The sequence below is a fragment of the Ammospiza caudacuta genome, chromosome 14 (genome assembly GCF_027887145.1).
Source record: "Ammospiza caudacuta isolate bAmmCau1 chromosome 14, bAmmCau1.pri, whole genome shotgun sequence".
Lineage (NCBI taxonomy): Eukaryota > Metazoa > Chordata > Aves > Passeriformes > Passerellidae > Ammospiza > Ammospiza caudacuta.
The window spans coordinates 6,526,019-6,534,601 of NC_080606.1; the positions used below are offsets into that span (position 1 = coordinate 6,526,019).

Genomic DNA, 8,583 nt, shown 5'->3' on the forward strand with positions numbered 1-8,583 from the left:
CAGACTGTTCGCCTCAGATTATCTTTCAGCCTATTTTTTCACTATTGGATTTTTATACATGTAAAACAGCCTTTGATACACAAATTGAATTTATTCATACTCTATGCTACTCCTACTAAAAAATAGTTTTAAATAAGGCTTGTTTTTCCTATGCAAATAATTTTGTTTAATTATGCTAGTCATAGGTTGAGTCTACATGAGTTGTGTCTAAACAAGAATACAAACAACAACAATAAAACAAGCAAAAATGTACCTTTAGATATCTTAGCTGGAACTGCACATTCTGGTTTAGGCAGTCCAGGAAAATTTCAGCAGGCTTCAGAGTTTGGAAATCTGTGAATTTAAAGAGAATTATCCCTTTAAAAGTGCTCAAAGCAAAAGCAACCAGTAGTTTGGGACAGATTTTAAAAGGGAAATTTTTAATAAGCAGAATTTTATTACCTAACTGAAATTTTTGCTATAGTGTCCTGGCTAAAACTTTACTTTTTGTGAAAAACAAGAAAAAAAAACCAAAAAAACCAACTCTGGGAAACGATTATGCTTTGTCTGAATTGCAGCTATTACAGCAATAAATTCAGCCTTGTGCTGAGATGGGACAGTATTGCAAAAGAGAGCAAAGGGAAATATCTCACTTACTGAATATTAGTCTCATTTCCCAAAACAAGTTGACTCTTCCCAGGAACTTCTTTGCCAAAATTTCCTTAGGGCATGAAATAATTAGCTATTAACCAGTGTGTTCTTGACCCAAAGAATGGAGCAGAAAACATGCAAGTCTTGTCTGGATTACTAGAAGAAAGAAAAGAGAAATTAGAGTAGATGCGCACTGCCGGAGCCCGTGGCTCTCTTCATTTTGCTCGTTGTGACTGGAGGCTTTTACCTGCATTTATAGCAGGGCAAAAGACCTGAGGAAAAGAGCAGGCAGGAAAGAGGGGAAGGGAAACTAGAACAGCACAACCTTCTCCCTTTTCAGATTTATTTTCCCGAGCCTGCTTGCCCTGCATTTAGTGTGGGGCTGTGAAAAAGGAAGGCTGCCAGCTCCATAGCATCATATTGCCAGCATAAAGGGCATCCTGTCTCAACCCGAGGCAGCAGAGAATTTACGAAAAATGGCCTGCACACCAAGAGGAAAAAACAGCAAAATCTTACTTATCATAAATCCTGTGCATAGTCTTCAGAACAAGTGATAGTTTCCTTTTTTTCCTGTTGTACATGGGATCACCTGTAACCCACCAAAATCTCTGAGGTGCCCTGAGTGCTGCCCCAGCGCCCTGGGCAGCCCACGGGAGGAGTGGCTGAGGACGCAGCGTGTGGGGACAATTCCCATGGCCTGGAAGGATCAAAACAAGTTGTTAGTATGCACCAGGCAGAGCCAAGGGCTGAGCCTGCTGCTAATGAGTGCTGCACTGAGGGCTCAGGTCATGGTTTTGCTAAATCCTGTGCTCTTGGTGCACCTGAAAACACCACACCAACAGGCAGCAGGGCTCATGCACCTGCCCGAGAGCTGGGACAGGTGTTTGAGACACTGGGAAAGTGTCTGCCCCTCGATGTCAGTGCTTCAGTGTTGCTGTGCAAGTCAAGAAGTCCTTTTGGGGCTGGTTGGCCTCTGTTGCACCTGCCCTGCTGCTGGACAGGTGTGTCTGGGCAGGGTGCCAACCTGGTGCTGGTTCATCATGGTTCACAATGATCCCCAGTAATTCCCTGTACACTACAGGGGACAAACAGGAGCCACAAAGGTTCTGGGATGGGCCGTGATCTTGCTGGAATCACAGCAATGTGGTGCAAGAGGCTGTAAGAAAGGGAGAGGAGTGGTCAGCTGCCATGGAGGGCTGCCAGGGATGGATCTTTAGGGAGCACAAGACAGGACATTAAAGAGATCCCTTGATGTGAGAGAGCAGCTGGGGCACACGGAGCTGTCTGTGCCTTGGGGCAGGTGATGAGCCAGCTGACAGCTGGTAGCCAGGAGCAGAGGGCAGCCCATGGTGGGTGACATTGTGGTCAATGTCTGCTGCAGGCCACCTGACCAGGAAGAAGTAGATGAGGCAAAAAACTGAAAGCAATCTCATGCTCACGGGACAGCAAAGGTCAGAGCACTGGAGGCACACCGAGTGCTGTTAATGAAGCAGCAGAACACACCCACCCCACAATGTGCTGCTGCTGGACCCTAGCTTGGCTCTAGCTACCTGAAACAGTGGCTCTCATCCTCTGCATAACCACTCCTGTGCCCTTCAGAGGATGGTGAGCACTACCTGTACAGATCTCCTCAGCAGTCTCCGTGTTTCCTCATTGTCTTACACCCCACCTGAATGTTCTGCAGCAGAAGGAAAGTTTCAGTTCGCTCCAGCCTAAGCCTGCTGATCACTCTTTGATGCCCTGAAAATGTAACTGATGCAAACAGGGTGTATTAGCTGCAAATTTAGAGAAAACATTTCTTTTCATGTGGGCAAAGAGGAGATTGTTGGTGTAGGAAGTTGTGTTTACATACACCTGGTTTAAATAAAGCTCCCCTATGATTCCAGGTTAGATTTCACTCTATTTCAAAAGCCTTCACCTTCCATATATCCCAAAGTGATATAGGGGTTTGGAAAAACTTTGCTGACTACTGTAAAAAGAGGAATAGTGTCCCAAAGCTTGTGCTTCCCCATTCCTACACCTGTGTAGCAGGAGTTCCTCTGATTTTGTTCAGTCAGAATTCCCTGTATCGCAGAATATGGCCTGCAGAACCCGTCTTGTCTCAGTTTATAAACAGTTTTACAATATCTTATGTGGTGGAAAGATTCCACAGCAATCAGAAAGTCCTATGTTATGTTCTAGGGATGTGGGATGATTTCTAGAGAATTTCAGGGAGGAACTTCAATATATTGGGAAGAGCCTATAACTTCAAACTCAAATTAGGACACTTAATTTTCTTTAAACCCTATGTCCAACTGTTCAGATTCCATGAGTGCCTCAGGATCTTTCCTCACAATACTCTTGCACACACCTACATAATACCAGTGTTCTGCTTGTTCTGTATTTCAGTAACTTAAATATACGACAAATTCTCTCATGCTGCAAATTTATCTTCATTGAGCTATCTTTTGATCTTGGGCATTAACTCTGATCAGCACTAAGGCAGAGACAGTCTATCCAATTAGCAGATGAAGTCTCAGAAACTCAGGACACAGCACCTCTGTTCCACTGCCTTCCAGGAGATTTGACCTCAACAAACACATGAGATGAACCCAGCCACAGCTGGCCTGCTCAGATGGCATTTTGCCAGTTAGCAAGGTAAAACCTGCTTTTGGGAGGTGCCAGAAAAGGATGGCTTTAGGTCCATAACTTGCTAAGTCTGTTAATACAGCTTTCTTCTGACTCTAAGCAATCACATAAAGCATCTTGACTTTCTTAGCATAAAAGCAACAACTCCTTATCAGACACTCCCTTGTATGGAATCCAAATAACAAATAACCAGCTTGTTTTCCAATACCTGCAAAAACAAATTATCTTTCAAAAGAGGTTGGGTTTGTGCCCTTGTGCTATGCTGCCAATGTCATCAAGGAAACTTTCACTCAATAGCTACACTTTAAGCAATGAGCACCCTATTCTGTGTTTTCCCCTGCTCAGAGGGAAGGGGCCTCTGAGCCATTGTCAAGGTTCCTGAGCATAAATACCAAATTTAGTTCTGCATTGAATGTCAAATAAACCCACCACTTTGTTTTGTCAACAATTTCAAAGCCACAGGAGCAATCCATGACTCAGCTGCCATTAAAATCCACTATATGTGAACAATCATACCTCAGTGCTTTGCACCTCCAGTTAATCTGTTTGTGTCCGTTTGTGTCAACTGACTCCTGCAGCACCCCAAAGCTATGAGAGCAGGAATGCCAGGATTTGAGGATGTTCTGAAGGCTGGCTGAAATCAGTGACTCTCCAGATGTTCCTGGATGCCTGAAGCAGCATCAAATGAGGCTGTATTGAAGAACTCTAGGGTGACAGCAGGTGTGAAATGCCTCAGTGTATTTCACAGGAGTGAAACACAGCCGGGATGGACAAGTAAAACTCCAAGATCTAGTAATGGTCCCAATAATTTCTGAAGCTAAGCTTGACTGACTGTGTGTTTTCATTCACTCAGCACCTCCAGTGGGTCATTAGGGCTGAACCCAGTGGGTGCTCATGTAAACAGAGCACTGAAACACCAAGAAAAATGCAAGGACCTGTGTTCTTACAGCAGCTTCTTCTTGCCTGCCTTTGCCCTGTTGGGAATCACCACACTGTGGCTTTGAGGGTCTGTGACAGGAGAATTTGTGGGTATCAGACATGACAGTAGAGTGGGATCTTCAAACCACGCTCTAAAACTGGAGTTTACCCCACTTTTATTCAGCATTCCCGCAGCAGTCCCTCCTCTGTGCCTCTTCCAGCCTGACTACTATTTTTATTAATATTTTTTGGTCTAACATGATTGATCAGAAGTCTACCTTGTCAGTCTCTGTTCATTCTTGCTCTTTCCAAGTATTTTACATTCAGTACAACAGATACAAAACCAAGAGCCAGAGCTAAGATGAGTGGAAAGGGATCATAAGAACAGAAGAAAAGAATCAAGAAGAAAATCCTGCAGTCCATGGAGAACATTGCCATTTCATGACTGAAGTGTGTTGTACAGCAACAGGAAAAAAGCCACAGAAAACTTTTTTAATCTAACAAGGAGCAAGGAATGCCATTAGAATGAGAAGAGCCATGTTATTATGCTGACATTGTAGGGCCTTTCTTGCACTTGCTCAAAACCCCTCCTGCCTGGATTATTGCTAAGGGTTAAGAGAATTGAATTCTACTAAAAATAACTGAGAACCCAGTTATTTCTGAAGAGATGTGGGAGAAAGGGCTGGAAGTGAACGCAACACAAGGAAACCTGGAATGGGGAGGAGGACTACAAATACAAATTTACTCCCCTGCAAAATCAATTCATCTAAAATTGAGTAAAAGAACAAGATGATATCTCCCTCCTCCCTCCTACAACACATTCTATTCTTCATGCATATTGACATTGAAGGGTAAGCATGATAAATAGCTCTATTTTCAGTAACAAAAAGAAGAAAGTTATGAGACTGACTCCAGCCTCAAACCTTGCATGCTCTTCTACAAGGAGACTGTTTCTGCTGGCAGTGTTAGGCAGCTTTTGGGAGACATCTTTAGGGACACAGAGGGGACGTTTTTTCTGGCCCAGAGGCAGGTCACTTAACTATTGCTATCATATCTATATAGAAATGTTTTCATGCAACCAAAACCCAAAGGAGAGAATTTACCTTTCTGAATCAGCAGTAGGGTCCACAGCAGATTCATTAGGGGAACCTGAAAATAATAAAAAAAAAAAAAAATTGGCTTCTGAAACTGCCACCTCCACCAAAGAATTTTTAAATGGTTATGCCCTAAACTATTTGTTCTATTATTTTCCGCATTGTAGCCAATTGAAAATCAAATTCACATTTAGTGGTTAAGCAGTGAAAAATGTTAGCAGTCAGTTAAACAAAAATAAAGATTAACTGTACAACTCACATTAATATATAGTAATATCTGATGCCTAAATTTTAACACAATGTCAACTCTATGCTCATCTTTGTTTAAAATAAGAATTAGAGTCTGTCTATCAAAATGGCTTTTAATAAACTCAAAAGAACATAAAATTTTTCCTGTAAAGGGAAAAGTGTATCTGAATATACCAACAAAGATGAAGGTAATTAAAAAGCTTTTTAAAAATAGGATTAAAAATATAGATAAAATAAATCCAGTTAATCCTTTTCAGGACCTAATTAACCTTAAAAACGAAGTCTCCAGCCTTTCCCATGGATTTCAATGCAAGGGAGAATGTCCCAGGGAGAATGCCACAAACTATAGGTCTGATTTAATGGAGTTTTGATTGAGGATAAAGGCAGAAGAGTCAGCCTGTGGTACCCTCTCTTTGCACTGAAAAGTGTCCAATTCCAAAGGCAAATGCACAGAGCTCAGCCATCCCAATTAAAGTGTCAGCTGCTATTCAGCATAAGCAAGGATAGCACAAAGAATGCAAAAGAATCAGCCAGTACAGCATATTCACAAAGGCAGAGCAGCAATTGGTGTTGGTTAGGGGACAGCAAAGCACAACACCTGTTATTTAAACAGATGTACATACTTACATGTATATATTTGCTCATACAGAGCTCACACACATACATATATCACAAAAAAATTGTGTAAAAAGGAGTAAAACCAACTTTGCTCTCTCTTGGATATTCTCTTGAATCTTTGTATGAACATAAGTGGAACTCCAGCTGAAGCTGGAGTGTCTTGATGTTGAAACAGTGTCTTCTTGCTGCAAGTAAAAAGTGTTAAAAAGAAATATTCAAATTCCAAATTTTTTTCACAGGCAGCTACAACAACTCATCAGGTATGCACAGCACACATACACCCTGATCTTACACTGCTGTCAGCCTGCCAAAACCCCTCATGGCTCTGGAGGAATTTCTGTGCTGAGATCAGGATCCCACAGGGTCATTCCCTGCAGTGGTGCCTGGCACAGATCTCCCACTGCCGCCTCTGGAGGTTCTGCCTCAGTGCTCGTGGCACTCTGCTGCATTCAGGTTAAATCACCTGAAAGGCTCCAGCTTCCTCTCTTCCCAATGCCTACCAGTTACTGGATTTTTATCAGAGAGGACGAGAGTGACAGAGAAATTCCCTGCCAAAGGTTATCTCTGAGTTCATGGTGCGTGTCCTTCTGCTGCCACATCCAATCAAGCATCAACACTGTTCCAGGCAGCCTTCCTGGGACTGCTCCTGTGGGGCCAACAGGAATTTCTGCTGCAACAGGGAGGACAAGCTGGGCTGGCACCACAGCTCCATGTGGACATGGTCGGCCTTCAAATGCCTGTGAAATGATCTTCCAACTCCAGCTTTCCAGTGCTGCTGTTGTTTCCAAGAACTAAAGAGACACAGCCCATCGAGCTGTGCTCAGCAAGAACAAAGCTCACCCAGAGCAGCGGGAATCCCCCCAAATCCTCTGTGCTGGTTCCAAATGTCCCAAAGAAAGGCCAGGGATGCTCTGCTCCTCCCAGCCTCCCTGGGGCTCACTGAAGGAGGCTCTCTGGGGGATTTGGAACCACCGTGCTCACACATAAGGAGCTTCAGCCACTTCTGCAGCCCATGTGCATCAAAATTACAGGGAAGGCTGCAGTGTAAAGCAGGGTCATTTCTGCTTCCTCTTATCTGACAGGAAATTCATTCCCAAAGCTAACACACGATATTCATAAAGTCCTTCTTAAGCTCTTGAAGATCCACCTCAATTTCCTCTACAACAGCTGGTGTGGGTTTACAATAAATGAGAATAAACTGGTACACAGCCCATGCTCTTGTAATTGGCACAGTGATGGACTTGGAGCCCTTTTCAACATTTGTGAAGTCAGATAACCCAAGCTAGCAGCAAGAGGATCACCATGAAGCATAATTATTTTATAGCCCCTATTTAATTTTTGGAATATCAAAATTTATGACAATCACTAAAGCAGACTGATTAAACCCTAAGTGTAAACACACCATGAAACAGAAGTTGTTTTGCTGTCACCCCAAGTAAGCATCTATTTGCAAAGTACATGGCAATATCAAAGAGCTCTCTATTGATTAAACTTTGAAAATAAAATTGCACCACTTATCATATGCTGTTTGCAAAAATGCCAATCATTATAATACTCACATAAGCATACTGCGTCTTCCCCCTGAACTCGTTAAATTTATTACTGAGACTCTATCCTGAGCTGCCTACATGTGGAAAAAATATCATTCAGATAACGCATTAACATTTATAACCAGTATTTAAAGCTGTGCATGGTGCCATCTCAAATGATAAGGGTCTTGTCAGCATTTCCAGTATAAGCCTCATTTCAGGGAATGGAAGAAGGGAGGGAGTGGCAACTCTGCATTTCAGCAATTTTAAATGACACCAACAAGAAGCCTCACATACAAGTTGTCAATCTAATTGTACTTATCTTTCAGAGATAGGTGCATCTTTCATGTCCACATTCAGTTTAAAAAATAGCAAAATTCTCACTACATCATTGTAAGCTACCTGGCAAGCGCTGTCATTCTGCTTGTGCATACAGCATCCCACACAATTATAATTCTAGATCTAAGCCTTCATATTACAAAAGCTCTTAAGGTATGGAACAAAAATGATATGACCTCTCCTCACAGTTATACTTGCTCTCTAGAGGAGAAAAAAAGAGATAAGCAAAACAGCTAACAATACAACAATGAGGGCTGGTTCATGACTCATGTTATCAGATGTTCCCGCAGTATCAAAATACTAATGCTGAATACAAATTTTAATGCCAGAAAGGATAAAAAATAACAACAAGATTTTTTGGGGTGAGAAACTTGTAGGTGCAGTGCATCTGCCATGAGCCCAATTCTGCTACAGGTACCATGTTAGCTGTGATTTGCCGAATGACACCTGTTATCTGTTGAGGTTTAAGTATTCTACCAAAATAAAAGATCTTTAAGATATTTTTATTAGTACAAAAACATGTCAAAAGACAAAGGTAGTTGTCATAAGGCAAGAGAGGCTTCTGAAAGACATCTCTA

At 42.3% G+C, this 8,583-nt stretch overlaps 1 long non-coding RNA gene across 1 annotated transcript; it reads right to left on the reverse strand.

Moving 5' to 3' along the window:
- Positions 1-252: 252 nt before the first annotated feature.
- On the reverse strand, positions 253-1,271 carry LOC131564063 (uncharacterized). The gene is made up of 3 exons (XR_009275348.1): positions 1,147-1,271; positions 637-786; positions 253-333 (listed from the first exon to the last, which is right to left on the reverse strand). It is a non-coding gene; the product is annotated as an uncharacterized LOC131564063 (long non-coding RNA).
- Between the last annotated feature and the right edge of the window lie 7,312 nt (positions 1,272-8,583).